This window comes from Carex rostrata, chromosome 28 (assembly GCF_964058835.1).
Source record: "Carex rostrata chromosome 28, lpCarRost1.2, whole genome shotgun sequence".
NCBI classification, from domain to species: domain Eukaryota; kingdom Viridiplantae; phylum Streptophyta; class Magnoliopsida; order Poales; family Cyperaceae; genus Carex; species Carex rostrata.
The window spans coordinates 5,646,669-5,660,211 of NC_135945.1; the positions used below are offsets into that span (position 1 = coordinate 5,646,669).

A 13,543-nucleotide genomic window follows, 5' to 3' on the forward strand; every position below is an offset into this window, starting at 1 on the left:
GAATGGGCGAAATACTGTGCGCGTGGAAAAAAAAAATTTACTCTGAGTGAATTTTTTTTTCCCAGACGCACAGTGCTTAGCCGAACAAGGCCTTAGATGTTTCTCTTGAATAACATGTGTTTTATGTGGTTGGTGAAGTTGGTTCCATGGTTATTAAAATCAAAATCAGAATTGGAATTGGAATTGGTCACTAGACCATGAAATCAGAATTGGGCGAATCCGTTGAATAAGTTCGGAATTTTAGATATTTCTTCATAAGCTTGTTTTTTACTAAGAATATAGAAAAAATGGATAAAAAATTATGGTAAGGCAAAAATATAAAATTAACATGAGACATTAATACTGAAATTATTTTTTTCTTTTAATGTTCAATAAGTTAAAATTAATGTCAAATAAATTTTAATAAAAATGAAAAATATATAACAACCTATTAATTTTATTTATCATTGAATTTAATAAGGAGCAAAACTATTGTTATTGCTTTTGGACGTTAAATATTGACCTTAATGTGCACACTGCACAATACTTGAGAAAATAACAAATTAAATAGAAGACAAATGTTACAATTTCTTTTTTTTTTAATTAACGAGGATTCCGATCTATATGAATCAATAAAAAAAATTTGAATTGCGAAGTTTCCATCTATATCTCTAGTGTCCTAAAATGCGTCCGGTAACTAACTTGGATTCGTATCCTCTCAGGTACCTGACTCAACACAATCGAAACGGACGGCTTAGAATTACTCTCAGCCGGTTGGGATTCGGGATGACAGGGGGCAGGATTATTTGTGCTTCGAGATTCGTGTAAAGTTAAATAGAACAATTTTGGGCCGTCTGATTCAATTGTACTCAGTCCGGTAACCTGAGGGTATGTGAATTCAACATACAAAGGTACCAAAGCCCATTAATTGCATCTCATACCAATTTTTCAGATTAGCCCATTTAAAAGTAAGTAATTGCAAGCCCAAAAGAAAATCTCCTTTTGTATTGAAGGAAGCCCAAATGAAACCGACACAGCTATTCACGCGAATCACGCCAAAACAGCCTGTCGTTTTATATACTCTTTTTTATTATTTTGAAATAGCTTAGAAAGTCGTTGTCGGTCTCGGTCCAACCATTATACCGACGTGGCGCGGGTCCCATCGTGGTGCTTCCAATAAACATTTGACGCGTGGATTCATCTGGTCCTAGAAAAAATCGAGAACCGCGTAGAAAATATAAACTGACTTATAATTTGCTATATAAATCCATAAACCTACCCAAGAAAAACCAAGAAACACCTCTATTGTATCCTCTTTGTAAATACCCAAACCCCGACAGAGAGATTCGAAATTAGGGTTTGATGAGGCCGAAATATACGAGAATTGAGCGGCGGTGCAGAGGGAGATCTATTTTAGCGCGATGATCTGAAAGATTACAGCGCGACTTTCGAAATTAGTATCAGATCGATCTGATCAAATAAATCTACCTCGTGTTATCTGCTCCGATTTCGCGATTACGAACGGTGTTTATCCGATTTCGCGATTTAGAACGGTGTTTATTCGATTGACGGGTGACTTGCTTGAAGAAACGAATCTGTTCCATTCCAATTTATCGCATCTCGGAGGAATTGAAATACAACGACTTACTGATTTGCGGTTGAGATGCTGAGTCGTATGCTTAGATCTATCAGCCGGAAGGTTTGGGTAAGTGTGTAATGTTACAGTTGTAAGTTTTTCAGATCTGGTATCTTGTATATGTTTTATGTGTTTTGTACATAGAGGCCTTTGCCATGTTGGGTGCGCTCGCATGGCAGGTCAACCATAGTAATAAAATAGTTCCTTTGTTTCGAGGGAGTTCGCATGGGGAAGTTTTTTGTTACCCCAGGTTCTCCCTCTTTGTGTGCGCTTCTCTCTCTCTCTCTCTCTCTCTCTCTCTCTCTCTTTATCCTTTTTTCCATAGATTTTCTCTACAGAGTACTTGATTGCTGCACTACCTTCTCGATAAATAGCGTTTGATGATGGATGCCTTATAATTGAAAGCCTACTGAACTACTATTTCAAGGTATATCTCAAAGCTGAAGGTTCAATTACAATTAAATAAAATTGTGTTAAGTTATAATAATAGAACCACTGAATCCAGATGAATGATATATAACTAACATAAAATAAATTTATGCAAATTTCTGTTATTCTGTCAAGTGATCAAATGATTACATGAATAGTTGAAACATACAAATAGATGAGTTATTTGGTATATGTTGCAAGCAGTAAGAAATTTGGAATTAATTTAATTTTAAATATGTACTGGGTTCTACTGATTATATTGAATGTCTTTGGCAAATGTTAATAACCCCGTTCGTACTGGTATTTGTTTAGTTACATTAATTCTCATATCTGAAGTGATTCTTGTTCTTGTGGCATTAAGATGTGAGTAGTAATATTATGGAAATTTTATTTGTTGTAGATCAGTAAATTATTTATTAGATTATTTCATTAAGGGTGAGATCTTATAATTTTTGGATCTGGTAATAATAACTGCCTTGCACTTTTTTACTTGGTTTGCCATTTTTTTTATCTATGTGAATCATAGTGAACTTTGCAAAGTTGCAGATGTCTTCTATTTTTCTTTCATGTAAGGTTATATTAAGTTAATACCCTAAGGTTATATTAAGTTGATACTCAACTATAGTTGAACAATTAGAAAAATGCCGACCTAGTTGCTGAGTTGTATGCTTAGATCTATCAATTGGAAGGTTTGGGTAAGTGTGTATTGTTGCAGTTGTAAGATTTTCAGATCTGATATCTTGTATATGTTTTGTAAGAGGCCTTTGCCATGTTGGGTGAGCTCGCGTGGCAGGTCAACCATAGTAATAAAAAAGTTCCTTTTTTTGAGGGAGATCCCTTGGGGAAGTTATTTTTTACCCCCAGGTTATCCCTCTGTGTGTGCGTGTCTCTCTCTCTCTCTCCTCTTTTTCTCCATAGATTTTCTCTACAGAGTACCTGGTTGAAGTCTACTGAACTACTATTTCAAGGTATAACTCAAAAGCTGAAGGTTTATTACAATTAAATAAATTCGTGTTAAATAAGTTGCTGATAATATACCTTGTTGTAGGATGTTATAATAATAAAACCACTGCATCCAGATTAATGATATATAACTAATATAAAATATATTTAAGCAAATTTCTGTTATTCTGTCTAAGTGATTAAGTAATTGCATGAGTAGTTGAAATATCAAATAATAGTTGAAACATACAAATAGATGAGTTATTTGATGTTTGTTGCAAGCAGTAAGAATTATGGAAATAGTTAATTTAATTTAAAATATGTACAGGCTTTGCCAGATTATTTTGAATGTCTTTTGGCAAATGTTAATAACCCTGTTTTTGTTGTTGGTATTTGGTTAGTTACATTAATTATATCTTAAGTGATTTTTGTTCTTGTGTCATTAAGATGTGAGTACCTATATTATGAAAATTTTATTTGTTACAGATCAGTAAGTTATTTGCTAGATTATTTCATTAAGGGTGAGATCTTATAATTTTTGGATCTGGTAATAACTGCCTTGCACTTGGTTTGCAATTTTTTTTATCTATGTGAAGCATAGTGAACTTAACGAAGCTGCAGATTTCTATTTTTCCTTTATGAAAGGTTATATATTAAGTTGATAATCTACTATAGTTGAACAATTGGAAAAATGCATCACTGTTGGCAATTTTTGTGCTTCTATATTTTCTTAGTTAGTGATGGACAACATTTGTGGTATTGGAATAGTTGATCATTTGATATGGGAATATGCAGAAGAGCTCTTTTTTAGGTCTCAAGTTCTAGTTTGCAGTGGAGACTAAGATCCTAGCTCAATTCTGTTTTTTATTACATTATTGATCTGTTAAGATGGACAATGTATCTTTGCATATTTAGTTGCTTGCACTTTGATTCTTTTACAACATAGGCCAATGTATCTTTCCATAGGCCAATTTGTTCAATCCAACTTCTTGAATGTTGGTTATTTTGTAATTTTATATATTTTAAGGTAGGGATGGGTAAAATTTCCCCTCCATATATTCTGGTACTGTTGATGGATATTAGAAAGGTTAATCATTTGTTGGGTCTAATTTATAGGGTTCATGATTTCTTTCATCATGTGAATGTTATTTCTTGGGGGGTGATACAGGGGGGTGATGGTTCGAATTCATCAAGATCCTCATACATATTAATTCTATCTTATTCAATTAAAGATAGAAATATTGAAATTCATCAAGATCATCATGTGTACCTTGCACCTTTCGTAATTTTAATCTGAAAATTATATAATACATGTAACTGTAATTATAGTAACTGACAATTAAACAAGAGGAAGTTAATGTAACTGATAGTTTCCAGAGCTATTTGGTTACCAATGACCAAAGCACCCAATTATTTTGCATTAGCTGAAATTAGCAAAATTTAACATTCATATTACCCTTTTAATTTAATATGATATGATAGTCTCAGGCAGTTCCTGACCCTAAACTGTCAATTTATTAAAAGTAAAACTTGGGTCACGTGCTGCGTTGATAATGATAGTATGCAGGAAGAATGAAGGAATGAATGGCAAGGAATGACAAACAAAATACTTGCTGCTGGATGTTTTAATTTTTTACCTGGATGACCAGCAAAGGCTCTAGATATGGCCAACATCATGGTGGTTTATTTACAGTGTAGGCTTTGAGGTATTTCTTTAAATCTATTATTAATTATTGTCTTAATAATTTATAATATTCTGTTTGCAAATGTTCTTTTTTTAGAAAAATCAAATTTCATTCTGTTTCATTAATTTGAAAAGGGTGCTTACATTTGGGCTTTTTAGTACTTTGAATACTTCTGGTTAAACAACTCAATGACTCTTTGAGGTCACATGCTCCCTGATGAATGAATGGGTATGGATATGTAATTTTAATTTTGTTGTTTCCTATGATATGAAAAGCTCCCTTTTGAATATTAGGGTAATTATCTGCTCATTTGTTTGCCTTTTGAAATGGATCTTTAGCTCAAATACCTTTGGACAGAGTCCCTGAAACTTTCAGGGGGATGATGGTTCGAATCCATCAAGATCCTTATATGTGACAGAATTTCCTATTTGTGATGTAAAGCTTTATCATCATTTGTTCCTCGTACCTTAATTTTTGTAAACTTAAATTTGAAAATTTTTAGATGATTGTTGGTTCTGTATTAATATGTAACTGTTAATTAATATGATATTCTTGTTTAATGGTCATTTTATGTACGGTCTTTTATCGTACATTCCATTCAACTTACACCAGATCTCTAAAATTTTTCTGGCTTAAACCCCATTATCTTGTTGATATGTGAATTTTTTTTTTCGCAAAACAAGAGAATCAGGAGTGATCCATGTGACATGGGATAAATCCTGTCGCTTCACACAGAAATAGATGAAAGGCGCATGCTGTAATCAACAGAAAACCATTACCAAACAACACTACCAAACGGCAAATACCTCAGCAGCACAAACAAATCAACACCATATACACATTTTAGTAGGCACTTTCTCTGGAAAAAAAATTGCAGTCTAGCTCAACCCTTTCAACAGAACGGTTGATATCATGTTGCTTCTTCCTCTCTCTCTCACTGCCCTTTCTTTCACTCTCTGCGATGCCACATTACAAGATGAATTGTTTGTTTAAGTTATTCAGAAGCTAGGGAGTATGGTCCATGACCAAATTACAAGATGGTCCCTGGTCTTGTTTGATTTTACAATTCACAGCTTTATGCAAATGCTGTTTTCTTTACTGTCTGACAACGAGGCATTAATAAGCTACTACCAAAATTGCAAATAGGACATCCATGTTGGTACATTTTAGCCAAGTGAATTATCAACCTTTGTTCTATAGAAATAATCAGAGATTCATGTTGTAGACAGGGTAGGACTTGACACCGTTACCCCAAAAAATGAGTAACAGGTGGTAAATAATTTTATATTCACTCATTACAAATTGCAACCAAAATAATCCGAAGTTCACATAATAATATAATGTGCAAGAGCAACAAAATAGCCATTCATACATTACAGGGACTTGTCGTCAAATAAAACAAAGTTAAATATAGCACTAGAAAAAGAAAAAGAAAATGTGGCTAGTAGATATATGATATTCTAAGCTGTTATTGCCAAAATTACATACACTCTGATTTTAAACAAAACATACATTGTTACAAAATCCATGAAAAAGACACGGATATTCTATTTCCCTCTCAAATTAGATGACTAATTGAAGATGCAAAAACTCTCCAGCAACACACCAACTATGACTTCCCAATTTGAACACTACCCTATTAGAACATGTTCTCTAATCACCACCAAATACTCCCTCATTGGTTGTAGAGGGGGTAAAAGATGCTCTGTGCTGCCAACCTGTGGAGTGCGTATCCTCTGAGATATCTCATATTTTGCGTGACTGACGTGTCCGGTGCCTATTCGGGGATAGCGCGGAGGCCAGTATCATTTGAGCTTTGAGATTCATGCAGAATGTATTTGAACGGTTGAGATTCTCCAAAAAGTCGAGCAAAATATGAGATATCTCAGAGGATGCGAATTCATGTCTGTGACGGCCTTCTGCCACCCAGCAGCCCATAATTTATTAATTTAGACCTTTTTACCCTTCATGCTCTTCTTCGAGAATATGTTTCTGAAGACGAAGGGCAAGTTCGAAATCATGGCCCCAATAAACTCTGTCAAGGCAGCCAGGCCAGAGCCGCATATGATTGGTACCAGCAAGAGGCAGACTGGTATAGGGAATGTCTCTCCAAGGAAGAACCTGGATTTCGAGAAGAACCTAGTTTAGGGAGTAGCAGAATGTTAACCTCGGAGCCTTTGAAGTTTGAACTCATTGACGGCATTCAGTTCAATGTCATAAGCAAAGATTATGGGGTAATAATTCCAATATAATTTTCCTGACAACAAGAGCACGAAATAAGGGATTGCCTAATTTACAATAGAAACCATAAAGCTGACAAGTCAAGTAGTAGATTTAATTCAGTGAATATTAGTATCGCAACCAATATTTGCGGCATTGTTCTACGTAGAAGAACATTCTTAATTAGGTAATAGCAACTGAGTTGTTGTTTTTATGGTTAGTAGATTGCGTAGATCTACCTTCTAGAAAATAAAATTATCTGATAAATACAAATGATGTACCTGGCATATCTTGTTGGCATGATTAAACTGCTCCATCATAACCCGAAGAATACTCGATCGATGAGACATTATAACTTGAATTCATGCAGGGATATGCAGGGGTTATAATGGGCATGTGGTGCTTCCTGTCCCCATGGAACTTGCGTGGGTCCCACACAGTACAACCAAGTTCTTTATTTTCTTCTATTGCGCAAAGCATCACAGGGTCGGGCCAACGCCACTGAATATACACACGGAAGAATCTGGTTACGCCTCTTCTCTTAGCCCAATATTTCAAACACCTCAGCGTAGTACGGAAACTCTACAAGGCGAAAAAAATCAATAGTTACAGATTACAGAACAAAATTAGAAAAAAGAGACCAATTTAATCTTTTATAATGAGAACAAAAAAAGATACTTTGAAGCAGATAACTTGAATCATGTCAGCCACACGACATCCATTGAGACTACGCACAGTTACTTCATCAGTATTGTACAGCACCGACTGTTGTGATATATCCAAGGCTTGAGGAACAACTAAATGTAAAAAGAAACATCATCGTATCATACCAACCATTAAAGATAGATTGAAAGGGAACTTCTTTGAGAAGAAAATGACGGATCAAAGCGGAAAATGGTAATTAATCAAGTAGCATCTAACCTTGCATTTGAGCCCAATTGAGAGTAGCAGAATGTCGTTCTCACTGCAATTAAACTTTCGCCGAATCTTTTAATTTTTTCCTAAAAAAAGTTTGTGCCACAGGATAATTAGTTTAATTTCAATAAGGGAAACTCTTTATTAAGTGTTTTTCACCAATTTCTCAAGAATAAAACACAGTGAGTACATTGATGTCTGAAAATTACAAAACAAAAATAATAATAACCATGATCCTAGTAAGAACCTTAGTACAACTAATTTTGTGACTAGATATTGTATGTAAAAAGAAAAAAATATATATATATAATTAGCAATATAGAAAAAAAAATTATCCGGTTAGTACACCAGACTAGCTAATTTGCAGGAAGATCTTCTCTTTAAGCAAAGTTTTTGCTAATTCAGCAAAAGTTCTAAATATGATTATGATGTCATATTTCTCAGTAATTAGTTATATTAAAAAAAAAAAACTCTTACCTAAACAACAACAGTCTACTGGCCAAAATTTTTATTCTTACTATAATCGAAAAAAAAATAAACCAAATCACCTCCGATTTGGAGGATTTCTACGTTTATCCGGGTCGCACAGCCAATCTACGGTCTATTTATGAGATGGCATAGATTGACTTAGAAGTCCCGAAAACTTAAATATATTCAATATTACATTGCATTTTTTAATGCTTTCGGAACCTCTAAGCCAATCTACGGTCCCCTATAAATGGACCACATAGACTATGTGGTCCGAACAAATATCGAAATCCCCGGTGTATTTTGGTTTATTTTTTTTTATTATGGTATTAAAAAAAATTCGGGTCTACTGGTAAGGAAAAAAAAGCCAAGAAGAAGTTGTACCTTGGAATCATTGAAGTTGAGAAAGAATCACAAAAGCAATTTGTACTTCCCGACAAGAATTAAAAGGAGATCTAATTTTGACAGAAAAACGAAGAGACGGAGGACAGATTATATAACGAGAAAAAAAAACTGAAGCTAAAATAAAGTTGATTTTCTGTAGCTATAGTAATGAAATCATCTATGTAGCGAATGGTGGATATTCTCCACATACTGATCCGGTACAGGAGTTATTACAGCACGATTGCTGCACGTTATTACGCTTTTCTTTGGAAATGTGTGAATTTAATGCTTTTTTTTTCTCTCCCCCTGTTTTCTCACATTTCTGTGGGCTTGAACTGCAGTAAATCTGTTAATGTTACAACGGTGCCTTCGCTAGAATGTTCATCATAGAAAGAAAATTAATTATAAAAATTTTTATATGGTAAATTTAAGTTTCCTAATTAAAAAAAAAAAATGTTACAATTTTCTTTGGAGCTATTCTATGTTACTGGGCTCAATTTATAATAGCTGTTACATAAGATTAGACAACAAGTGTTTTTAAAAACATTCAGCTGTAAACAAACTAAAAGCGCATAAGAATATATGCATCTTGTGAATACAAATTGAATTATTCTTGTTTGATGAAAATAATAAAAACGTAATAATGATTTCATCTGTGCGCATAGTTGCCCTGCTGGCACGTTTTATTGTAAAAGGCACTGAATCAAATCAATCTGAGAACCAAAAAAATACTGCAATAAATATCTCTATTATACATGCATGTCTTTGTACGTATTAGTCTGTTCGTATTCGTACGTATTTAATCATGAATTTTAAAATTGTCTGTGCTAATATTGGTATGAATTTTTTTTTTTTTTTTTGAGGAAAAGCCTTTATCCATGGGCTGAATTCGGTCCATCTTAAAATTGTCTGGATTTTTGGGCTTTTAGGCCCATCTATTTCTCTAGTCCTAAAATCCAACAGCGCCCCCGGAAATATACCAAAAACTCGACGTAAGGCATGATATTTTCAGCAAATGAAAATTAATGAAACCGACCAAGCTATTCACGCGAATCACGCCAAAACAGCCTGTCTTTTTATATACTTTTTTACTGACGTGGCGCGGGTCCCCTTGTGGTGCTTCCAATAACATCTTGACGCGTGGATAGATCTGGTTCTTGAAAAATCGAGAGACTTCTATAAACCGACTTAGAATTTTGCTATATAAATCCATAAACCTATACAAGAAAAACCAATAAACACCTCTATTTTATCCTCTTCATAAATATCCAAACCCCCACAGATAGATTCGAAATTAGGGTTTGATGAGGCCGAAATGATACGAGAATTGAGCGGCGGTGCAGAGGGAGATCTATTTTAGGAAGCGCGATGATCTGAAATATTACGGCAGGACTTTCGAAATCAGTTTCAGATCTGGTTTTACAAGTCAGATCGATCTGATCAAACAAATCTACCTCGTTATCTGCTCCGATTTCGCGATTTCGAGCGGTGTTTATTTGATTGACGGGAGACTTGCTTGAAGAAACGAATCTGTTCCATGCCAGTTTATCGCATATCGCATCGCATCGCATCGCATCGCATCGCATCTCGATTTGTGGTTGAGATGCTGAGTCGTATGCTTAGATCTATCAACTGGAAGGTTTGGGTAAGTATGTACTGTTACAGTTGTAAGTTTTTCAAATCTGATATCTTGTATATGTTTTGTACATAGAGACCTTTGCCATGTTGGGTGCGCTCGCATGGCAGGTCAACCATATTAATAAAAAAGTTCCTTTGTTTCGAGGGAGATCCCATGGGGAAGTTATTTTTTACCCCCAGGTTCTCCCTCTGTGTGTGCCTCTCTCTCTCTCTATCTCTTCTCCATTGATTTTCTCGACATAGTACCTGATTGCTACACAACCTGCTTAATAAATTGTGTTGATGATGGCTTCCTTGCAATTAAAAGCCTACAGAACTAATATGTCAAGGTATAACTCAAAGCTGAAGGTTTAATTTCAATTAAATAAAATTGGTTTACATAAGTTGCTGATAATATACCTTTTACAAGGACTGAATCCAATTGCTGATAATACACCTTTTACAATAAAAATATATTTAAGCAAATTTCTATTGTTCTGTCAAGTGATTAAATGACTACATGAATAGTTGAAAATCAAATAATAGTTGAAACATACAAATAATTTGCAAGCAGTAAGAAATATGGATATAGTTAATTTAATTTTAAATATGTACAGGTTTTACAGATTATTTTGAATTTTTTATTTTTTTTTGGCAAATGTTAATAGCCCTGTTCTTGCAGTTGGTATTTGGTTAGTTACATTGATTCTCATACCTGAAGTGTTTCTTGTTCTTGTGTCATTAAGATGTGAGTTCTAATATTATGAAAATTTTATTTGTTTCAGATCAGTAAATTATTTGCTAGATTATTTTGTAATTATTGATGGGCAACATTTCTGCTCTATATATGTTAGTCCTGTTGATGGTATTGAAATGGTTGATCATTTGATAGGATTATGCACAGGTGGTGTTTTTTAGACATCTGTTTTAGTTTGCAGTGGATATTTTAATTCAAGTCCTTGCTCAATTTTGTTTAACGTTTTTATTTTTATTTTTTATCATGAGTTGTAATTATTTATTACTATTCAACTTTAATAGGTAGTGAAGGGTAATATTTGCCCTCCATACATTTTGGTTGTGTTGATGGGATATTAGAGAGGCTAATCATTTGTTGGGAATGTGTTTTCTTCATCTCCAAGTTTTATCTGTATGCTGGGACTATATTGAAGGTTTATGCCCATATTTATATCACGTTAATTTTCTATTGAAATTCTGTTAAATTATTATTCTGTAAAAACATTTATATTGTATTTATCCTGACTTGGTTTCTGCATTGGTGTCAATCTGGCATATGGTTATCATCTGTCCATATGAACTTTTGGTGTTATCTGTAGGTTCCATCTATATGTTTGATTGGGGATAATGTGTTGATTATAAGAAAGGTATTACATTAGATTAGAATGCTCAAGTTTCTCATGGAACATCAATGTGGATGGTAAGTGTTGTTGCCCTTGATGAATGAATGGTATAGTATTAACAATAGTTTTGCCTTTCCAAATGGATCTTTAGCTCAAAAGCATTGGACAGAGTTCCTGTTTCTACAGGGGGGTGATGGTTCGAATCCATCATGATCCTTAGAAGATTTTAAAAGAACCTAAATAGGGGACCTAAGTTGCCCAATTAGTGTGATTAAAATCTGATGTTGATATTTATTCATAACTTCATTTGTGAACCAAAGAATTTTGCTTTATTAGAAGCTTTATTCGAAATGAGCATAATTTAACATCTATATTGCCATTATAATATTTAATATAATGGGCGCAGCCAGTTCCTGATCCTACACTGTCAACTGTCAATTTATTAACAGTAAAACTTGGGTCACTAGCTAAGAATGACAATTAAAAAACCTGTTGCTGGATGTTTTATTTACCTGGATGACAAGCAAAGGCTTTAGATGGCCTAGATCGATGGTGCTTTATTTACAGTGAAAGCCTTCAGGTATTTCTTTAATTTTATTATTTATTATTGTCTTAATAATTAATAATATTATGTCTTATGCTAAAAGTAATTCTGTTACATTTGAACTGAAGTGCTTCTAATGATTTTATTCTATCACTAGAGGGGAAGGATGTGTAATAGAATAATTTTCTAGCAAGATAAGAAAGATTAAAGTCTCACCTCTTTAGTACTTGTCTCAATTTGAAGGGGTGTATTGGTTGGTGGTTCCATTCATCCGAATTATTCATTATTGTTGAATAATTGGAGAATACTTGAATTTTGGTACTTCCATATTATTTTAGGTAGTAATGGGCTACATGTCCACACCATATATTTTGGTCCTGTTGATAGTCTGTCAGATTGATCATTTGTTGGGTATGGTGTTTTCAATACTTACATAAATATGGGAATGGACCTTCAATAATTATGAGTTTGAACATACAAACCAGAGAGTACAAGTTTTTTTTTTTCTATTTAAATTCTGTTTTTAATTTTGTAATTATTCTGTAAAAAAAAATTGGTTTGTATGTTCAGACTTTGTTGAAGGTCCATACTCATATTTATATGAGGTTATTTTTTTCTATTTAAATTCTGTTCTTAATTTAGTCATTATTCTGCAAATAACATTTTTTCATCTTTGAAAAAGGCAAAATTTCATTCTGTTCAAATTTGCCTTTTTCAAAGATGAACAAGGCAACATTTGGACTATTAGCATTAATCTCAACAGGGATAATTGCCATCCTCTCTCAACACATCATAGTCATTACCTTAGCCCCATAGATTGATTCTAGGGTTTGCTGAGGCCAAAAAGATAGGAGAATGGAGCCATGATGGGGAGGGAGATCTATACTAGGCAGTGCTGAAGGACCATGTAACGTGATTGATGGTTGATCTGATGCTGATATAAAATATTACAGGGTGTGACAGTGAATGAATGGGTACGTAATTTAGTTGTTTCCTGTGATGTGAAAGATCCCTTTTGAATATAAGGGTAATTTCTCTGTTCATTTGTTGACCTTGTAAAATGGATCTTTAGCTCAAATACATTTGGCTAGAGTCCCTGAAACCTCAAGGGGATGATGGTTCGAATCCATCAAGATCCTTATATTCTCAGATTTGCATTGAACACATTACATAATCACACAATATTGTCTTACTTCTGCGTTTAAAGAACAATATATAACAATATATAACGATGATTCATTAGGCTATGCTGGAAAGAATGTGAAATAAACCGTCTTTGGTGTTGCCAGTGTATGTCGTTTGGTAAGGTACTGGTATCTACTCACCTACTGATAGACCAAATTGTTCTAAGTTCTATCTATAAACT

General features: G+C 33.9%; 2 long non-coding RNA genes across 2 annotated transcripts in view; one reads left to right on the top strand and one right to left on the bottom strand.

The window, feature by feature from the left end:
* LOC144545604 (uncharacterized) overlaps positions 1 to 13,543 on the bottom strand; it is a 50,272-nt gene that overhangs the window by 31,973 nt on the left and 4,756 nt on the right. The window lies entirely within an intron of this gene.
* Positions 1,068 to 11,544, top strand: LOC144545603 (uncharacterized). Its single transcript, XR_013508563.1, has 2 exons — positions 1,068 to 2,761; positions 10,331 to 11,544. It is a non-coding gene; the product is annotated as an uncharacterized LOC144545603 (long non-coding RNA).